The 22,373-nt window shown below is 48.0% G+C and overlaps 1 protein-coding gene and 1 long non-coding RNA gene across 7 annotated transcripts in view; one reads left to right on the forward strand and one right to left on the reverse strand.

Annotated features, from left to right (window-relative positions):
- MDGA1 (MAM domain containing glycosylphosphatidylinositol anchor 1) overlaps window positions 1–22,373 on the reverse strand; it is a 196,645-nt gene that overhangs the window by 156,199 nt on the left and 18,073 nt on the right. The window lies entirely within an intron of this gene.
- Window positions 6,576–14,863, forward strand: LOC119853853. Of its 2 annotated transcripts, XR_005292245.2 has the most exons (3): window positions 6,576–6,702; window positions 11,670–12,000; window positions 13,101–14,863. It is a non-coding gene; the product is annotated as an uncharacterized LOC119853853 (long non-coding RNA). The 2 variants fall into 2 exon arrangements; XR_005292246.2 differs by lacking the exon at window positions 11,670–12,000.

Genomic DNA, 22,373 nt, shown 5'->3' on the forward strand with positions numbered 1-22,373 from the left:
AGTCTAGTTTTAAATGTTGCAGACAAGGGGACTCCCAGCTTCCCCGGGGAGACAGTTCTACAGCTTCATAGAGCTCAGCAACTGGAAGCTATCCTCTGATACTCAGCCTGAACTGCCCTTGTTGCTTGGGTGTACAAAACTAGGAAGGAAAGCGAATGCAAAGAGCTTCCATCTTGTGCAAGGTTTATTTCTCGTTTCTGGGGTGGGAATTGTTTCTTCAGCTGCTGTCATAAAACACCCAGCAATGGGGTCCCAACCCTGGTTGAGGCTTTCAGATAGGATCCTAATAGACATGATTACGCAAAAAAAAAAAAAACCCAACAAACAAAAAACACACTCCTATTTCTAGCTTACGGATCTTTTTCCACAAATGTGGATTTGCATAAGTCGGGTCTTGCATCACCCGGGGAGCGTCTGTAATACTAAATGATTATTCCAGCTTCTGGTTGGGCTAAAAATACCAACAAAACAGGACTGTGCATTTAACAGAACTCTGAACACTGGTCAGTGACATGATAAAAAAAACCACAATGAACGTGACATAGACCCTTGAGGAGTCCACAAGGGGCCATGCAAAACTAAATAAGCATCCTTAAATGTAACAGGCACCATCTGACACTCACTTCTCAATCAGAAGAGACATCACTCCTTACAGGTTTCAGAGTAGCAGCCGTGTTAGTCTGTATTCGCAAAAAGAAAAGGAGTACCCGTGGCACCTTAGAGACTAACAAATTTATTAGAGCATAAGCTTTCGTGAGCTACAGCTCAAAATGCATCTGATGAAGTGAGCTGTAGCTCACGAAAGCTTATGCTCTAATAAATTTGTTAGTCTCTAAGGTGCCACGGGTACTCCTTTTCTTATTACTCCTTACAGTAACTTCCATTCAAGAGAAATACCCAGGCAACATCCCACCTGTTTGCAATCTAGTTCCCAGCCCAGACTACATGGTCCAACCAAAACCATTCCCCCAGGACACAAGAACCTCTGCCATCTGCACTTCCCAGACCCTTCCTCTTTCAGGGAAAATGCTTCTTTAGAGGACACACTTATAATCACTGTTACGTGAGCCTGATAAGGACAAAGGATTAGCATCACCAGCTGCTGTGCAGAGAAGTACAGCTTGGAGAATTGGATGCATATATGCAGTGATGGAGCCATTAGGCAGAATCATACTCCCCCACCCCTGCCCCATATCATAGATCATAATTTTTAACTGTCAACCTGCTGCACTCCCCTTCCCAACACAGCCCTTATCTCTTTCCTTCTTTTCAGCCTGTTACTCCAAGCGGCACTCACATTGCTGAAATACAAGAGACTCCCCTTCTCTGAATGCACTTTTGTCAATCTTGTTACTGTTAACAGAAGCATCCAGGGTGGCTGGTGCATGTTATGGGAAGGGTGGCATATTTGGCCCCTTCAGCACATCTCCCTTAACAGAGAGTTTAGAAACCAAATAGCCCGAAACTAGAGAAATAATGCTGCCTCACACTTCTATAGCATCTTTCATGCCAAAAGAGCTATACAAGCTACACCCAGAGACCACTTCAAGTCAGCACTGAAATGCCGCTGCCCCTGGGGTGGTACACTGCATCAGTTTCACAGTACACAACAACATTATCCAATAGTTTAGGACATAAAGGGAAGGAGGAGCCTGGGTTTGAAGGAACATAGGGAATTCTGGAGGCAAAATGCAATTACCCAAGTTGGAATTTGGCCAGTACTCTTGCAAAAAGAGCCACTGGCCCTTTAGTGCCCAAAAGTGATCAAGATCTCAGTTGTTCATTTCATCCAAAAGACACTGGGCCAGATCCTGATCTCATCTACACAATGTATATCTTTAACTTGCATCCTTCAAGTCAATAAAGTCCCACTGGATTTACACATGTAATCAGGTCATTAAAGGCTGTATCAATAATGCACATACAGATGGAGTCGAATTAAGGTTGCACTGGCCCCTTTAATTGTGGCATTTCCTAACTTTTGGGTGCTTGACTTTGCAACCTTAACACACTCTTTAGTGTAGGATTTTTATTGTGATATTTGTATACATTTTGTGAGTGGAAGGGGATTTTAATAAAATACATGCTCATTCAGCTACACCCAACTGACTTTCAGCCAGTCCTTAATCAGTTAGTTCTGGAGGCCTTTTGTAAAGTACTAGTGAGGGGATGTTTGCTCTTCTCCAGCCTCTCTCACTCTCCATGGCCTTAGAACTAAATCTGCTGAAGCATGCGCACGCCAGGTCTCACAGCCCTCTGCAGTCTAGGGTGCCCAATTCCTATTGTATGTCACTGGGACGTGCCTGAACAGTCTATAACCACCCGCCTCAGGTGGCTGCTCATCCTCTGGAGGTCTCTCCTTCACTCCCTTATTCCTGATGAACATATGTGACTGGCTGGGAAATGCTGGCTTTTGGGACTAGTGGGTGACAGATTATAGAATGGGAAGGGACCTCAATAGGTCATTTAGGCCAGTCTCCTGCCTTTTCACCTTTGACCCCATACATTAACTACTTCAGTGCTGGTCCAGGAGCAGGCTTCATCCAGCAAAGATGCCTGCTTCATGCTGCTTTTTATTCATCTGAACATCACTGTACAGGGAGTGAGCGTTGGTATGGGGAGGCAACCCTGCAGTGTGACTGCATGCAGCGGGTGGGGGAGAGCTTGCAGAGGGGGGCACGCACAAGTGGGTGCACAGATGAATGACTGAGAATGAGGGGGCAGGGGTGCAAGTGTGTGTAAATATAGGCGCCTACACACAACAGGGCGTAGATCTGCCATGCACAGAGAGGTGTACGCATGGGTAAGGGTTGCAAGCGTATATGGAGCATTTGTGCACCCAGATTTGTATTGTGCAAGCACTATGGGCATGTCCAGGAACATGGATCTTTGTGCAAGTGCCGGTGGCATAGGTGTGTAATTACATGGGCAGCCTGTGTGTTCATGGGGAGAAGGGAAGTGCTACAGAGGGCAGCAATAGAGTATTTAGCAGAGAGAAAAGAGGCACTGCTCCAACTCCCTCCAGGCCAGCCTGCCTCTTTATTCAACAGCTATTTACAATCAGGGCACATGGTGAGGGTTCCTGGAAACATCAGTCTGCTGAGCTTTCTAGGGAGTCATGCAGTATGGGGAGAAGAGCCACTGTGACTGAGAGCAGATCTGGGAAAGCGGCTATCTGAGCTCGGAAAATCAATAGGGTAAGGAGCAGGAGGGCTGTTTTCACAGCCTAGGTGGAAAGAGTTTAAGTTCCACCTTCTCAGTTGCACACCTGACATCTCCCACTCTGCCTGTAATGGTGTCTTCTGCAGTTACAGCCCATTCTAACGGCTCCACAGTGGAGTTCAATTGCATGGTATCGCCAATATTTCCATTTGAAAAGGTCTGCAGTACGTGATGGTTGGAAAATTCCCTGGATATTCCATGTGCTGTGTCCCTGCTGGACCCAAAGGATCAGCAAAATGCACAAAAGGCTGCGAGTCAAAAGAGAACACCACAAGAACCAACTCATCTCCTGCTCACCGGCTTCACCAGCAGAACGGTCACGTACACATTTGGGGATTCTGTTGTAGGCAGATACCTGGACTGGCTGAGTATGGAGCATGTTGCTGCAGTGTATGGTGACAGGTAGGAAAGGATTCTGCTCCACCCGGAGTCATGTACACTTATGCCCTCACATTCATAGATGCATTGTGTCAGGAAGACCAGAATGAACCATTGTAATCATCTAGTCTGACCTCCTGTATAGCACAGACCAGAGAACTGCCCCAAAATAATTCCTAGAGCAGAACTTTTAGAAAAACACTTAATCCTGATGGAGAATCCACCACGCCCCTTGTTAAATTGTTCCAATGGTTAATTTTTCTTACTGTTATTTCCAGCCTGAATTTGTCTAGCTTCAATTTCCAGCCCTGGGATCAAATCAATACCTTTCTCTGCTAGATTGAAGAGCTTATTTGAACCATTTGTTCCCCACCTAGATACTTATAGACTGGCATCAAGTTATCCCTGAACCTTCTCTTTGTTAAGCTAAACAGATTGAGCTCTTTGAATCTATCACTATAAGGCCTTTTTTGAATCCTTTAAATTATTCTCGTGGCTCTTCCCCTAGCTATCTCCAATTTATCTATATCCTTCTTGAACTATGGGCACCAGAACTGGACACAGAGTGCCAGCAGCAGTCACACCAGTGCCAAATACAGAGGTAAAATAACCTCTCCACTTCTACTCGAGATTCCTGTTTTTATGCATCCAAGGATCACATTAGTCCTTTTGGCCACAGCATCACACTGGGAGTTCACATTCAGCTGATTATCCACCATCACCCCCAAATCTTTTTCAGAGTTACTGCTTCCTTGGATGGAGTCCTCCATCCGGTATGACCTGCATTCTTTGTGCACCAGCACGTTCAAACATGTCACATGACACTCAAACAGTTTTCATCTGCATGCAAACAGAGCCATGCTCAGACACCCCAGTGAGGGACACATTATAAGCAGCCAGCCAGACACATCCAGACCCTTTAGTTTTATGCTGGGTGGGGGATTAAATGTTTCCACCTCCCCTTTGAGCATTGGCTCAGGGACATGGTGGTAGTGGGGGATCAAAGGGCTTGGATCTTTCCCTGCTCTCAGCATTGGACTCTTCTGCACCCTGTTGTCTCATACATGGAGATCAGGCTCTCTACCCAATCACAGCCCAGCAGTGCGAGTGAGAGATATAGTTCTGATTGGGGAGCCAGACCAGGGGGAAGGGACTCCGCCATCAGACCTCCTGGAAGATATGGGCCTGCCATTTGAAACAGACCAGTTGTCAGGGCACCAATATCATCATAGTGAGTCTGACTAATACCCTAGAGGCCAGGCTATCCCCCTTATCCCTGCTGCCCTGTGGTGATATACAGTTTGTGAGTACAGAGAGCATGTATCATTACAACAGCTGTACTGCCTCCTCCGGCCCCCCAGTCATTGCTGGAGAGCTTGTCAGCAAACATCTCTATTCCTTCCTTCCTATCCCTTCTCTAGATGCAGGCAAGGTACTGCATTGCTGGGGCTCCACACCATGCTACCTAAACCATGTTGTGCTTCAGAGCCTGTCCCAGCGCACCACTCCCCCAAGGATGGGAGCTTTCAGGTGGACCATTCCAGGATAAGGGGCACCCTACAGCTTATCCCACTGCAACTGCTCATTTGGATTCTCCAGAGGCAGCCCAGCCCCATTACGGAAGGTGATTTGAACAGAACAAAGGCAGCACTGCCCAGCAAAACTCTTGGGAACAGCAAAATGGGGAGAATAACCTCACACAGGGGTTGAGGAGCAATACATTAAAAGATGCTGAAGTGGTTTGAGATCTACTGCTGGAAAGTGCTATACAGGAAATAGTATTTGAATTATTATTAGTCACCCGGCCCCAGTTCAGCAAGATACATGAGTAACTTTAAGCAGATGCTTCAGTGCTTTGCTGAACTGGAGCCTGAAGAAGCTCGATGGGTGGGAGATTCCCTCCTCCTAAAAGGAATTATATACTGGAGAAGACAAATAAAAAATAAATAAATCACTGACTGTTATTTGGTACAAATCATTCACTTGGCTCCAGTTAATCATATTGTTGTTCTGTTTTGTAATCAGGAGTGTGGGTGGAGAGAGGGGGCTGAAGGACTTTTAGTGAGGCCTGGGGATGTCTTTTTCTAGGAAATGCATTGAAAGTACTCAGGATCTGGTGCAATCTGTTGCAGTTCAAAAGGCCAAAAGACAAGCTGTTCCCAAATATTTTTATGAGCCGAGGATAAGTCATTTAGGAGCAGCCAGACAGAAGAAGCAGTAACCTCGCCCCAAACTTTGCTGTGTTTGATTTCAGAATTTAGGAAGAGGCTCTCTACAACACATCACGGATTGTGAGGGAGAGAGCTCTAGGTCAGACAAGACTGGATAAAGCCCTGTCAACAGACACTAAGGAAAAGTTTCCCAATGGTCTTAGAGAGGGATCACAGGAGACCTACAATGAGTTTTCTGTTTCTGATACATATGGATCCAATTCTGCCCTCGGTTACACAATCTTAGCTCTCACAAAGGAGGATGTGAATTACACCTGTTTAACAGAGGGCAGAATCAATGTTATGATTGCACGAGTCCGATCCAACAGGATTTCCAGCACACATAACTTTAGATAAAGATCCAACCTACACTGAGCTAATGAGTGAGATTCCCCTACCACTACCTACTTGGCAAGGATCCACGGTGGCCATAGCTCAGCGCAGTGAGATCTTTCAGACCTCATTGTGGGATGGAAATTTTGTAGATCAGGAGATTTCCAGACTCTTCTGGTTCCAGCCAGGCCAGAAATGCCATGAGAACAGCTGCCTGGCAGACCGTAGTGGGGCAGCTGCCCCACTCCAGGAAAGAAGGGGTTAAAAGCAGCCCTTGGAGAGGGCTGTGGCTGGGACACAATTAGAAGAGGGATTAAGAGCAGCTGAGGGAGGCTGGCTGGCCCCAGGTGTGGCTAGCTCAATCAGGGCACAGCTGGTCCTGAGAAAAGGGCGGTGAGCCAGGAGATAGGGAGTCTCATTCTAGCCCTGAAGTGGGAAGGGCTAGTTACCTGAGAGGAAGGTACCTGAAGTAGAGCACTGTTGGGGAAGGGCAAGCAGAGCTGGGGAGCTCCAGCCTGGTAAACCTCCAGGCTGCAGGCCTTGGTGAAGGCCTATAAAGGTACTGGGGCTACAGAGATACAGCCTAGGAATAGGCAGAGGCAGCTGGTCCTAACCCCCTCGCTGATGATGAGTGGCCACTGCAGTCTGCCCCAGTGAAAGGGGGCTAGATAATGACTCACAGTAGCCACTGAGGCAAGGTGGAGATAGAGGGGTGGGGGTTCCCCTGGGAGGGGATACCCAGAGAGTAGGGGTACTGCTGGGGCAGAACCCTGAGGTAAAGGGGCACTGGGGTCTGGGGGGGGGGGGGGGTGATATGGGGCCTGAGGCAGGCGAGCCACCGGCTAACAGAGGGTGCTCTGAGGCAAAAAAAAACAAACAAATTCCTATGACGACCAGCAGGAAGCACCATCTGGTGAGTGTCGATTTGCCACAAGGATATTTCTCCTGGCAAAAATATAAAACTGGTGAGGTAAGTGGAACACACACACACACATGCAGGGGTTTTAAACCAACCTTGCCTGACCTCTGAGAGACTCAGATCTGAGCTGGGATACAAGTCATTTCTTATTCTATTTTATTCTGGAAGGGGTCACTTTTCACAGTGCAAACCCAATGATATGTTTAAAGAGATACAGTTAGCAGAGAGAGTGAGAAACACAGCGGGAGTGGCTGTCACCTGCTGAGACAGGACTCTGAGTCTAGTCAGTGCCATGCAGATGTCCAGACAATTCCTGACATAAGCAATAAAGGTCAGAATTACACACCTTACTATCATGTCTCAGCACCAAGATCTGAGGAGTCTCTGGTAACTGGGATTGCTACTCATGGCTGCACTTTTTCCTTCCTGTTAACTAAGCCACAGAGTGGATCATACAGGTCAAAGAGCAGGAGACTAGGTAGTCAGAGTGTGTCTGTGGGGTAGAGGAAGGAATGGGGGTCAAGATCTGACACAAGTGGGGCTCAGTAGCTCTGAAGCCTTTTGCAAGGGCTATTTGCAGAAAACTGATCCTTTTCAGCAGCAGCTTAGATACTCCTGAGAACTGGGCCCAGTCCTATTGCCCCAGAGCAGCTGTGAGGAGGGGAAGTGGAGTTGAGAAATGGGGTGGGAGCTGCAGAACAATCAGCTGTAATGAAGCTGGGTCACCTCGCTAAGCATCCTCTACAGCCAGGCTGACCCTGGAGCACCAAGTTGCCCAAGAATTCAGGAGATGAATTAAGCGAGATTCTACATGTAATTCATGTCCCCTCCTTACAGGACTCAGTCTCTGCTCCCCCTCTCCCCAGAGAGTGCTGAGTGAATGTTATTGCATTCAATTCAGCATCCCTTCTCTGCTGACTAACAGTAACTCAATATCACTGGGCCCTGCGGACCCACATGATGCATTGTTCTCACTGTGCACAGATTACATTGTTTAGTGGACACGTTAGCCACAAACAGCGTAATTTTATTAGCTGTCAGCAACAATGATGGTAGTCTGTCAGGAGCCGGGAGAGAAGATTTTCAGAGCAATGCCCATGCATTGATGCACTGAATGTCTCTCTATGCAAGGGCAGTTGGGGGTACCCAGGTGAAGGAAGCTCTCTGGAGGCTTAGATAATAGAAGATGCCTCTTCTCCTTAATTCTCATTATTCCCTTACTCTTGCTTTCTGCATAAATTGCATCTACTCTCATCTGGTGTGGGGTCCCCTCTGGGAATCTGCTCCATACCAAGTGTAAAGAAAGTGATCACTTCTGTTTCCCCAGGAGAAAGGGCCCTGACCTGTTCTCTTTCTGCTACAGAAAATGGCACACAGAGAACACCCATAATCACATACTAGAGATGGGCTTGAGACACACAGGCCAGCTCTACATTTGAGCCAATCTGCAGTTTAGGGAGCGATCGGAGGGTGGGGGTTGGACCCAGGTTTTGGTCCAATCCCTCTCCACTCAGCAGTGATGCAGGCCTTTGATCTGCAAAGGACTGGGCTGTTCAAAAAGTGGATTAATCCTCATGTCCCTCCTTGGTGGTAGGTCAGTATCGGTATCCACATTTTACCGGTGGGGAACTGGGGCACAGAGAGATTAAGGAATTGCCCAAGGCACAGAAGGAGTTGGTGTCAGAGTCAGGAGGCTCTTCATGTTCAACCCATAGCTCTCTGTCCTTGTCTCATCCTGAAGATGGTTCTAGCTATTAGTGGTGGAGGGAGGGGGAATAGTCTCCAGTGGTCTGATTCTGTTGTTTATGTTCCAGCAGCTCGGCCACATGTCTGCCAATCTGTCCTTAGATGGAATCAGCCTGGCAGAGAGAGCAAGTGCCTTCTGCTGTAGAGTAGCCAGGCTGCATTAACATCAGCTGCCTGGCATTTGTGATAAGGTGCATGTCCCACACTGACAAGTAAAGGGTTAATAGGGCATCTGAGGGCCCATCCCGTGGCACCTGGAGGGGAGACAACTAATGAAGGATTAGACCCAGCTGAAGGGAACCAGATTGGGTGGTTCCTATACAGGAAGGACTGCAGGGCCAGTGAGGAAGAATGGAGAGGAGAGCTCATATCATGAGATTGGCCTTAAAGGGAGAACCAGCAAAAGTGATGGATTCCAGGCAGCTGCCAGAGAAACCAGGAGCCACCCAGGGAAAACTGCTTAGCAACAGCCTGGGAAACGCTGCAATGGAGGAACAAAACTGCAGGGAGAGCAGCCTGGAGAATGCAGCTCCATAAATACCTGCAAGCAGGCAAAGGCAGGAAGCTGCTCAGGGAAGCAGCGAGGGATCATAAGGAACAGACCGTAGCTGCTGATCAAAAAGGCCCTAGGCTGAGATCTGGAGAAGAGAGTGGGCTTGGGATCTCTACCACTTCTTTGCCGGAGGGGCAGTGTAAGCCTCAGGAGAGAGGCAAGGACCATTGAGCCCAGAGAAGGGCAGAAGGCCTGCTACATGCTCACTAAGGGTTTCGATTTTCATTTGGAGAGCTTGGTTACTCCGGAGAAACTGAGCTGAAAGGTGGCCTGGCCAGAAGGCTCTGACTGAGAAGACGTAGAGTGCTGCAGAACTAGAATAGTGGGAATAGGGGCGCTAGAGGGAAAGGACCCCTGCAACATTACCTGACAGTCGGGGGCGCTATGGCTATTGGAGCAACAGCTTACAGCCCGAGTCCTACACACACACAGGTGGTACTGCAGAACACTGAGCTCTCTGGAAGAAAGGTGTTGCAAGTGCCAGGCAATCTTTTCCATCTCTAACCACCCTCTTTGGTGGTGGACAGATATGACCCTAGTGGAATAACAGGCAGAAGAAGAGAGCCGCACAAGCAATAATGGAGCAAGCCTTCTTAGGAACTGTTAACACGGGCAGTCACTCCTCCACGCAGTCTGAGGTCACGGTAGCACTCGGGCTGTAAAACAGCACCTACAGGCAGGAGCCTGCACCACAGCCATTGAATCTTTCAAGAGAAAAGTATTAGTGCCGAGTTAGGCACACAAGCATCTTGTGATTTGTCTCGCGGGCCTCTGATCACGCTCCCATCCAGCTATCTCTTTGCTGTAGACGGCTCCCTTCCCAGCTGTAGGCCTTTTGTTTCCAATCTGTTGCCTTGCATGAACACGCTCCTTCGGAATCGCTGACCTCCTCCTGGAGATCCAGCCCTGCACCCAGCAGGCTCTGCCCCTCAAGCACTAGCTAGGCAGGCCGCAGTATCTACCAGAAAGGCACAATTTCATTTTCCAGCTAAAGGAGCATCCATATAGATGAGGGGGTCAGTTTGGGGGAAATGCAAGATACAGGAGGCAGAGCTGTAGCATTCTGCTATTAGCAGTAAAATCACATCAGCGGCTAAAAGTGGCCAGCTTGGATCATGGGAGTCAGCTGGAAACTGGGGAAGCTGTGTCCTAAAACCAACCACCTGTGCAGCCTTCCCTGTTATCCCATCAACATAGTTCAGAGTTGACCCAGGCTGCATCCTGTCCTAGGAAAGGCACAAGGCCCGTTTCAACAAGAAGTGCCCATCTATTAAGCCTGTACCTGACATCGGGCCTGGGTTCCTGGTGTAGGCCAGAGCCCTTCAGTGTGAGAGGCTGTGGTGCCTCTCATTTATCTCCTCCCTCACAACCGGAAATGCAGAGACAGTTTCGTGGGCCATCAACAGAAATTGTTTCAAGCACCCCCCCCCATGGAAATGCATTCATGTCAGGGCAGAGCACAGCCACTGTTTAATGGTGCACCGCACCATTAGACAGTACTTGATTAGGACACTGACAGGGTCAGGCCATATAGCTACAGGAGAGTAGATATATTAGCCCCAGGTTAAGTAGGTCCCTTTTCCCTGGGTAAGGTAACAGGGAAGGTTCTAGAACAATCAGGAACCTTCTGGAGACAAGTCAGATTGGCTGCAGGTGTTCTAATCAGCCTATCAAGAAGCTGCTAGAATCAATTAAGGCAGGCTAATCAGGGCACCTGGGTTTAAAAAGGAGCTCACTTCAGTTTGTGGTGTGCGTGTGAGGAGCTGGGAGCAAGAGGTGCGAGGAGCTGAGTGTGAGAATGTGGACTGTTGGAGGACTGAGGAGTACAAGCATTATCAGACACCAGGAGGAAGGTCCTACGGTGAGGATAAAGAAGGTGTTGGGAGGAGGCCATGGGGAAGTAGCCCAGGGAGTTGTAGCTGTTGCACAGCTGTTCCAGGAAGCACTGCAGATAGCTGCATTCCACAGGGCCCTGGGCTGGAACCTGGAGTAGAAGGTGGACCCGGGTTCCCCCAAACCTCCCAACTCCTGGTCAGACACAGAAGGAGTCGACCTGGACTGTGGGTTCACAAAAACGGCCAAACTGAGGGCTGCCATGAAGCTCCAAGGCAAGCAAATCTGCCAATAAGCACAAGACCCACCAAGGTAGAGGAGGAACTTGTCACAACTGGAAGTGGCGGGGGGGGGGGGAAAATACCTCACCTATTGTTTAATGGGATTGGTACCAAAAATGGAGCTCCTCCATTCCCCAGTAAGATTAAAATCAAGCAAAGGTTTCTTCCTGTCCTGTCACATTTCCTTTGTGCAGTGGCCCCAGATGACAGGACACCAGGACCATCAATCAAGAGATATTTGGGGTTTCTTTAGCGCTTGTCATAGTCTCAGTGTCAGCAAGTGCTCTACAAAGTCACGAGTCAGACACCAGCAGCAACTGTGCAAGGCAATATAGCAACTGTACTGCACTCAGCAGCCCTCACACACAGACTGGGGCAGCGTAAGGGGATGCCATCAGCTCTATAAGTAATAAGCCCTTCCATCATGACAGCTTATTAGAGATGGGCAGAAACTGACTCCTCGCTGAAGAATAGAAGTCAAAGCAATAACCCACCAGTGTAATGGAGCTATCGCGCAGTATCCAGGTGAGTCAGGCCATTAGTGTAATGGAGAGAGCCTGCAGCTTTCCAGGTGCACCACATTACCAGGTAAGCATGTACTCTGCACATCCCCTTGGCTGAACACTCCTTCCACTCCTGGAGAAGCTCCAGTTGCTGAGTAGAAGAGTTCTCAAACTATATATCTGGTGCTTCTGCACATCAGAGCTCAGCGAGACTTCCCAGAAGTATACAGCTGCGTGCAGTCCATGGCGGCTACAGGAGATGGGGTTAAAGACGGGCAGATGGAATGGCACATGAGCAAAGCACACTTAGCACGCACAGGGCTGGTGGGAAGTGTATTATTCCCACTCCCAGATAAAAGATGTGAATTATAGAATACCTGTAACAGGCAGCTTTCAAGCATCTGCAAAAAACAGTGTCCTGCCCTCCATTTGTGCTGATGAGGTCAGGCTGGTGTTTCATTGTTTGAGCATGCTGATATGCAATACCCTGCAGGAGTGGGTAGACGGGCTCTCCATAAAATAGCCCAGAACTGCCTCCATTGTCATGCTCTTCCATTAACCTTCTGGAAACAGGCTAATTCTACCATGAATGCACATGGGTACCAGGATACTTTGGGCGGTCACCTGAGACTGGCTAGTCCTTAAGGGTTTTGAATGGCCACCAGTGGCATCATGGTAGGGAGGGTTTCCAGCCTTAAGCAGACAGTCAGGCTGGAACTCTAAAGTCCTGCTGGGACCACCACCCACACATACTTGCTCTTCTCTCCCAGCACTCACTGCCTCCCCATTGCTGCTGGTGGCCAAACCCAGCCTCAAGCCAGAAAGTGGTGAGGGTCCACTGTGACAATACAGGGTAAGGAAGTACAGTTAAGGAGCCTGGAATGGCTGCTTGCAGGGAAGTGGGGTTATTGTCAGAGAGGAAGCAGGGGGCTTTAGGCCTGCTTGGGGGAGGGGATTCCTTACACTTGGCTGGGGGCCAGGAGAGCAGTTATTTTGTTCAGAGGAGGGAGACAGTGGGATCAGTGATGGGGAGAGAGCAGAGCTTCTGTTGTGGGGAGCTAGAGGGGCTGATTTCATTTTAGAGTGAGACTCTGCCTCAGGTTTCTTTGGCTATTTTTCTAGATTACCTCCAGAATCTCCTCCTGACTACGGCTGCAAACATAATACCAGTCATGGATCAGGGAACAGACAAGTTTGTAACCCAAGAGATTCAACCTCTTGCAATATGGAGTGACCCTGGGGGCAGAGCCTCAGAGGAGTTTGGAGATGGGCCTGAATGTTCCTGCTTGGCTAAGTTGCTTTCCCTTTGCCTCCAAGTTTTCTTTCCTTTTCTACTTTATACACAAATTCAGGACATAACCCAGAGAGAGACAGAGAGGCTCTCAGTCAGCCCAGAACAGTCATCACACTCTCATGGCCAGTGGGAAAGTCAACTGGTGGTTCTCAGTCTAGTGTCCAGATGTCTACAGTACCAACTGCCCCCATTTTGTGACCTATTGCCCCTCTTGGTGGGTATCGCTGCACCATAGCATGGAATCTGAACTCCCTCACATTCCAAGAGGTCCACATCTTGGGTGACAAGGGAGAGACAATAGAAAGGGGGAGTGAAGGAAGCTTGCCTTGCTGTTGGTTGTGATGGTCTTGTCCTGGGGACATCAGTGTCTGGCACCAGACTGTGCACACACTTATGAAGCATACGATTTTGAATTGAAAGAGACTTAGGATCAACTTGCTCATTCCCTTCTGATGCAGCCTGATTTCCTCTACAGTGTGGTTGGACAGGCACGTGTAAACAGGAATCTGGGAGTGAAAACCTGTGAAGAACAGGTTTCCTTTGACCTTTCAAGGAATCTAACCCCTCTGCCTGCTCTGTTACCTCACAATAATATATTGTACAAAATGTGTGGTTTTTTTTTTTTTAAAAGGAAATACATTAGAATGGGTGAGTCCACAGAAGCCATGGAAAGAAATGGGGGCTGCTGTCCTTGGTTCTGAACTAGATGGGACATGGAACAGTACTGAGGAGACACGGGATGATTATTCACTAACCCTGAGCTTTTGCCGAGCCTCATGGAGCCCAGAGGATAGTATTCTACAGAACTTCCCCAGACTCTGACAAGTAACTTTTATTAGGTTTTTCTAAAGATAACCCATATGTTTTTCCAGAGGGCTTCTACAGAAAATGTTCTATAACAAAGTTACAATTTGCTGCAGGTTTCAGACTCTTCAGCAGAGGAAGCCACTGGACTCAGTCCATGTGAGAATCTGAGGAGACTATCACCTAAAGGGCTGATTTCCTTTGGAAAGAAAAGACAACTCCCTTTACTTTTCACTAAGATTAGTTCTCAAGACAGTGCGTCTTGGTTGCCTCCTGGTACCCTCTCACCAAGGCACTTTCTTGCCTGTGGAATTAGTCCTCTGACCTGCCCACAGAATCCCAGATGGGAATCACACTAGGGCATTATGCAGTCATAGCAGCATCTTCTCCAGGACAACCTGCTTCCTGTGTTGTGGGACTGGCACTGCAGCCAGTAGTCAGTGTTAAGAACCCAGTGAAAACCTGTTCAGTTCTCCCTCTTGGGGCCAGTCTCACAACCCAAGAACAAAAAGACAATGGAATTAAAGGGCAGCAGGTTCAGTGCAATGAAGAGGCTAGGGGGGGATGTAAAATAGTGAATGTACTGCATTACATGAGTCATTCCAGCTTCCTCTAAAGCTTCAGGGACTGGCCATGCCCAGGGCAAGATACTAGAATTACTGGACCAATTATCTGGTGTGAAACTCTTAACACTTGCTCTTGATGGGACCTAATCTTCAGTGTACATCAAGCATCACCTTGGATTTTAATTTCCTTCCTTTGCTTTAATTGTGTAGTACCCATGCTACCTACTGCCCTGAAGCCATGTACTCAGCTGATGGGATCAGGATCTCCCTCAAATTTAGGGAACAGGCAGATAAGAAGAGCTGGTTCTGGTTCTTTGCACTCAACATCCCTCCTGGCTGGACAGAAGGAATGTAGCCTCTTTTGGTAATTCTCTCTCCCCCTCCCCCCCAGCACATTAATAAGCATTCTACTCCCTATAAAAGAAGCAGGTCCCAGCCTGCCCCGACACTGTTAAATAATCTCCTAAATATTACAACACACTGACTCCCCCATTCCCCTCATGTCAGCTCCTACAGGGACCTCTTCTTGACTGCTTTAAAAAAGCTCATAAACTTGCACACTCTTACTTGAAGCTGGAGTTACAGCTCTCCCTGGAATCAAGGCTGGTTCCCTGAAAGTTATGGCCAAGTCAAGAATAAACTTGAGGTTTAAAAATTGAATGGACTTAAGATTTAAGACTCTGATTTATTTTCCCCTCTCCACTCTACCCCTTCTCACTCTCTCTGGCTTTCTCTCTCTGCATAAGTCCAGGTGTATCAATGACTGGCACGAAACTAAAGCAAAGGCCAAGCAAAGCCCTAGTCAATTTCCAAAATCTGAAAAACTAATGGGAGTGTCAATCCAACCCTACTATCTCCCCTATTCCATTTGCCTGTTCTTCCACCCCTCTCCTCCTCCTCCACTTTAAATACAGGATGCCAAAGAACTTTCCACGCTGAAATCCCAGAACAAGTCTCCCACCTGGGCTGCAAGCAGCTGAGATGTACTAGTTGTTGTCACCAGTCCATACTGAAGCCTAATGGCCTACTAAGAATTAGGTATTTATTCAGTTTAGAACGTACAGGCAGCCTCAAAAGGCAGCACTCCAATTCCCAGTGCCCCCTAGCATTTGGGAGGTTATCAGGTCACTGGAGAGTCCAAGCCTTTTGGGGATTCCCAGAGTCACCACCCCCCCCCACACACCTCTCTGTACAAACAGGGAGCGTTTTGGACCACTTCTCAGCCTTTTGTATCATGATCCCACATTTAACCAGTCCCTCCAATACATTCCAGACACCTTTGGACTAATTCCTAGACAGGGACAATCACAGCAATCCACACAATGGGTTGCAGTGAGCTTCTGGCATCCGACCTAGTCAGTCCAGTTCAGTAGGAGACTGGAGACAGAACCGAAGCTGCTTGTGACCTCTCAAGCCAGCAGCTGCGCACCCCAGGCTCTCACATGATATTTTCCACTGCTCTAGGGCTTTCCCTCTGAGGATCTCAAAGTGCTCTACAAAATACCCCCAAGAATAAAAATAAAGGCTGCCAAGGAAACGATCTCTCGCCCAGGTTACCCCTGAAGAAGTACCTTCACTGGAAACCAGTAGCTCAGGGGAATAAGAGGGGGAACTTTTCATCCTTAGGACACCGGTTCAAATCCATCCCAGGAGGACAGTGACTGAAATTTACCAGATGGCTGTTTGGCAGCCCCCATGAAAGGGGTTGGTGGGTTTCAGTTGAGCTCCTAATAGAAAAGGGCCCGCAACACAAGAACTCATTACAATTAGCACCCTTGTGTGCACTGTCAAACAGAAAAGGCAAGGATCTAACCAGCAGAGAGCCTGAACTGAAGCCTATTGGTAGCAGGCTCTGGGTACCTTCAAGGGAAGTTTAAACTACCACTGCTCATGCTGGGTGGGAGGGGGTGCACAGGAAGCTTGTACTGCCAGCATTTGTACAGTCCTGGCTACTTAAAAGGCAGGAAGGGAAGCACTTCAATGTTCTTCAATTTAATTCAGTCTTCAGGGCAGGTAGATTCGAGTGGCCAGGACCACAATATAGATGACTTAAATCTTCAGGGCTGCTGTCAAACTGACACCTTAGACCAGTACTAAATTCAGCAAGAAGTGGCGGAGTGTCTGTGCATTTCCCCTTAACAAAACAACAATTCCTCTTTGATAAACAGTTCTCTTTGGAGGTGCCTCCTCACCCCTTGCTGGCGGCATTGACAGGATGCAGCCCTACATCCTCCCACTACTGCCTGGGCACAAAGGGCCAGGATGCTCCCCTGGGAGACAGACGCTTACCGGTTACAGGGGCAGATACTGAGAATGGATAATGAAGAGAGAGAGAGACAGTTGGAGGGTGGCTCTGGGTATTAACCAGGCTTTCTTCAGCTGGCTGGAGCCTGACTCCCACTTGACAAGCACAGTCCAGCAAACCCCCAGGAAGGGGCCCCCGCTGTACATGGTGCAAATTGGAATACAAATCAGAGGGAAAAGCTTTCCTCTGTTTGAACAAATTGCTATAGATTCACCCCCGTCTCAGGTCAGAGCCCCCAGTGGGAAATATTTTCACTGGCTGACTGCTAATAGACTCCAGAGCAGCCACTAGATCAATAGCTGAATAAGAAAATTAGCCAAAGCGCACAATCTGATTTTGCCTTGCTTTGAATTACAGCAGGCTCGTGTGTTTATTTCGCTCCCGCACCCCTCTCCCCTCCTTGTTCCCTGTTTACCCATCTATCAAACCTAGTCATGTTTGTGGGAATGTAACAAAGTACATGCAGAAAGAAGTAATGCCTTTTGAAAAATATTTACCTGCATTAATATTTGCCTGTGGAATGGCAGGACTGCCATTTCCCTGAGAGGAGAGAGTTCTGGAGTAGCAGTGGGATACACTCACTCACTCTCTTACACATGGAGAGTCAGTGTAGTTGCTCCACAGCACACAACAGGAGCAGGGATTGGATTCCCATTAGCCTGTCACAAAACTCAGAGGTATGGCAATGAGAAGGTTTCAAACATCACAATAAAACAGGTCAGTTGGCTTAGCCACATGTAATGCTGTGTTGTTATACATGGGCTGGATTTCAGAGAGACACTTGTGTCTACACAGCAATTAAACATCTGCCAGCTGACTCGGGCTCATGAAACTCCAGCTGCAGGGCTGTAAAACTGCAGTGTAGATGTTCAGGCTCAGGCTGAACCCCAGGCTCTAAGACCCCGGGAGCGGGGAGGGATGGAAATCAGAGACCATCCCTTTCCTTTAAAAGATCATTACAACAAGTGGCAGAGTGGAAGTGAAGAGAGAGAAATTATGAACAGTTTCTCACTGACTCTTGATTAGGAGACCAAAAGGGTCTTGCATCAGACCCCTCAATCTTGCCACCCCTTCCTCACAACCCAGACATCTGCATGCAAGTTCTGTCTCATTTTAATCTGGAGCTGTCCATGATCAAAAGCCTTAAAGCACCTTTTAAAAATATTGTTTAAAAAGTGCTCAAATTTCCCAAATAAATCTGAGGATGGGAGTAAAATAACCCCCTCAAATCCTTCCTCCAGCATCCCACAATATCCCCCTCCTCCTCCCAACAACACCCCCGCCACATACAACTAGACCAACATAAAGCGAAGCGAGTTGCTGAGTCTCACACTCCGACACTTCACACTATAGTGCAAAGCTGCCAACTGGGTGTGTATAGAGAACTTGAAACTTTAAAGCAGGCCACACGACAGGCCACACACCACACGAGTCTGGGCCTTTTTTGCTTATTAACCACACTGAAAGCTGCTGAGACCTCATGGGGCTGAGCAGCCCCTGATGGTCCCTCTGCAGTCTGTCCCCCTAAGAAACTGAGCTAAAGATCCACAACATGCCCATTCCATTGCCCCCAAGCTACCATCTACCTCTCCATAGAGAGGGCTTGGCCACCTCCTGTTAGTCGGTGTATCGTTCAGGGCTCCTGTAGGACCCCTGGCTGATTTCTGATGCATGAAGTGCAGTCATAGCCAGGAGTCCTCTCCTCACATTTCCCACCTGCTCCTGGCCAGGAGGTTGCAACCTTTTCTCTAGGATTTGACATCTCACCACCCTCATCCAGGCTTCTGCAAAAGACAGCTGCCCACTTAGGGGTATTTCTTGCAGGGAGCACATTCCGCTGGTAGTTCACTTAGCACACTGGCTTCTCATTCATAGCTCAGTGCAACTCAATGTGTTGTCCTTGACTTACTATGTTCTTTATGGTTTGAGTCCTCTCTGCCTTAGAGCAAGAGGAAAGAGGCCTGCCTCTAGCCTAACACCACCACTTGTATTAATAATGACCGTCCTCTAGATTCCATACCGTGGGTTGCTGGCAGAGCATTTTCAATTAAAGGCTTGATCCAAACCTTGTTCACACTTTGGTTTGGAGGATACCAAATCCTCCGACACCTTTGTTGAAAATCCATCTACTTACACAGGCCCTTGCCTGGGTGGGGGAGTGTGCAATGAATAGGAATTTCACTCACCCCATCCATTGGGTCCTGGTTGAATTTTTATATGGACTTTAGTTCTATTTATTATAATCCCCAAGCCTGGATCCAGAGACTGAGGCTCTCAGATGGCCAAGCACCACCGTTTTCACAGCAAAATTCAGCTGCTGAGGAAACAAAATATTTTTTCTCTAAAAGGCATTGATTTTCAAAATTACCCAGTAGCACACTGTTTCCCCGGGAGGGCTGTAGAGGAAAAGGCCAAAATACACACACAACAATCCAGAAGCAGCTACTTTCCCCGCAAGGATTCCAATGGACTCCAACAGATTATTAGGAGAGAAAAATCCTCCCAAAACTTCTCCAAACTTCAGCCTTATTATTATACATATTCATTCTTTGGCACTTAACTGCTGTAGTGTGTGGGCACTGATGTTTCAAAGAGCCATACTAGGGAGCAATGGAGAAAAATCAGACACAGGAGAGGATGGGAGAGACTATCCACTGCAGTGAAGGGGATGCTCCCCTCCTCTGAGGCTGGGAAGAAAGTTGGTTTGCCACACTTGAAGGAGGATTTCATTTAATTAATTATTTTAAAAAAATTTGGGGAGTGGGGTTACACTTGTTCCTGGGGCTGGTTAGTATGAATAGGGTCATGACAAGTAATTCTACTGGAGCAACCTCTGAAGTTATGGGTCCAATTTGGTGTGAAGAGAAAGGACATTTCAACAACAGGAAGGACAAGTTATCCAAAATATCTCACCCCTTCAAACCAGAGCCCTCTTCATCCAAGCAGTCAGATGACAGCCTCTACACCAGACAGCTTCAGGATGAACCCACAGCTTGTGGCCACATAAAATTCTGCCACCTGGCCAAATCCCACCTGTAAACCTTCATTTATTCCGACCTTATTCTAGAAGGTAACTGGGGGCACAATCCAGTTCAGAGACTCAATAAGAAACCTATAGTTCTGCTGGAAGCAGAAGCAAATAATTAAATCCCTCTCTGCCAATAGCTTAGTCTTTATATCCTTAAGCATCATTTAATCTCCCTCATCATTGTTTTTAAAGCAGGTGCCTGGTTAAGCCAGGACACTAGATCCTTCAGAGCTATTACCACACCAGGGTTTGCGCCAAACTTTACTTGAATCAAGATGGAGCATCACATATTGGGAACCAGAGTGTGTGGGCTGCATCGTAGTGTATTAAAGATGTGTGCTGCTTGGCTGCATTGGAAAACTCTGCACTTGGCCTACAGGTCATGAACTGGCCACTTCTGACCTAGTTTTCTTGCAGCATGAAATTGATCAGGATATCTCAGAGGCTCAATGACATGGCAAAGCAGGTGCAGATGGTACCGCACTTCCAGGCAGGCTAGAATTAGATTTTGGCTAGTCCCACATTTCCCACAGACATGAGCTGTTCTATGCACAGAGCCCGATTCTTCTCTTGTACATACATGGGTGTAAGCCAGGAGTAAGTCTGCAGCATAAAACCAATGTAAGCCAGATCAGACTGTCACGGAAAGCCCTTTGACTACGTAGGATTCAAGGGTGTCTGTCCTGCCAAACCTGTTGGAGAGTGAGAGGCAAACAGAAGCAAGATGCAAGTCAAAAGCAAGAATAAAGGAGAGGAGGATAAAATTGGAGCTTGGAAAGGGAGGAGAGAGAGAGAGCCAGTGAGAGATCCTGCTCAATACTGACAAATCTGCTTTTCAGGAATCTAGGGAGAATCTAGGCAAAGAAGTCTGAGTAAGTTTGTGTGCAGGAAGGGCGAAGAAGGAGGAGAAGCAGAGAGAATGGCCAGAAGAAGGAACAGAAAGCAAAGCAGAGTCAGCCAGGATGGGAGGCAGAAGAGGCTGTTTGAGAGGAGAGACAAAGCTGTTTAGAACCAAGGCACAGCTGAGAGAACACTGGACTTGCCCCACAAGTGCTCAGCAGTGAAAGGACAGGAGCAGAAGTAACAAGTGTGTTTGTGGGGGAAGCCAAGGTTTAGATTATAAAAACAGATGGTCAAGTCATTTTGCCTGAGTTTACCTACAAAATCTCACACAAAATCATTGACAGACCTAGGAAGAGCTGACTCGCAGTTCCCCTGCTAACCACCACACCTCATTCTCCTCCCAAAGAGAGAATATTTTGGAAGACTCTGATAGTGATTTTGACCTACTCCGATTTGTGTGAACCGATGCAGGTGGACTGACAGGGAAAGGAAGAGAGGGAGGCACAGCCAGAAAGCATGTGTGTTCGGAATAATTAGCAGCAGAGTTTGGAGATACAGCATCCCCAAGCTCTTCTCAGACAATCAGAGGTGGCTCTTTTTTTAGTCTCTGCATCTTCTTGTTCCTTCACCTGGGATAATTGCAGGCCTATCTGTAGAAGACAGGAGCAGCCCAGATCCCCAAGTCAGCAACAACATTCCCTGTGCATCTTACACAGCACGTTGAGTGCTCAGAAAATGCAGGACAAAACAAAGAAGCAACCTGTGCCCCCGGAAGCTGTGGCACCTCTGCCAGGGCCACCGTGAACAAACAGGAGGTGGAGTTGGTTCTGCCTTCCTAACGGTAATCCCTGGGAGAGAAGGAGAAGAGCAGAAAGCCTCGTCAGATGGGAGACAGACTCAGGGACTGTCTCTTGGGGGTTCCCTCTCAAGCTATCACTCACTAGCAGTTTGTGACCAACCTTCTGAAAACAACTGTCCAGATAAAAATCATATGGTTCAGCCTAGCAAGGTGCTGAGCAACATCAGCTCCCATGAAGCCAGCAGGACTGGAAGATGCTCCCCTGTACTTCCATTTATCTTTATGCTTCTTACTGTACCTTATAACCCCACCCCAAGGAGGGCAGGGAGCAGTTCAAGGTGATCCAGAGACATGCAGGGAGTGGATATAGCTAAGAGTAATAATGTAATAAAACAAAGAAAAGGAAATGCTCCTGATACTCCAGCACTGCACAGCAGCAGTATAAGTGGTCATGCAAGAAAGCAAAGGTTGGAGAGAAAACTCCTGCCCCCACCTCAGACCCACGGAAGCTGTGTACCATGGCAATTACACTCCCATGGTCTCCGGGAAGAGGTGGGTGCTGCCACCAGCAACAACACAGCACCAGCTTCTTCTGCTGTGGGGCAGAGGTTCTCAAACTGGGGGGTGCGGAATGTATTCGGTGGGGGGGAGCGCACTGCCTTCAGAGCTGGGCACCCAGACAGCAGCCGCTGCTCTCTGTCCACACAGTTCTGAAGGCAGCGCTGCCACCAGCAGCAGTGGAGAAATAAGGGTGGC

Source organism: Dermochelys coriacea, chromosome 3 (genome assembly GCF_009764565.3).
Source record: "Dermochelys coriacea isolate rDerCor1 chromosome 3, rDerCor1.pri.v4, whole genome shotgun sequence".
NCBI lineage: Eukaryota > Metazoa > Chordata > Testudines > Dermochelyidae > Dermochelys > Dermochelys coriacea.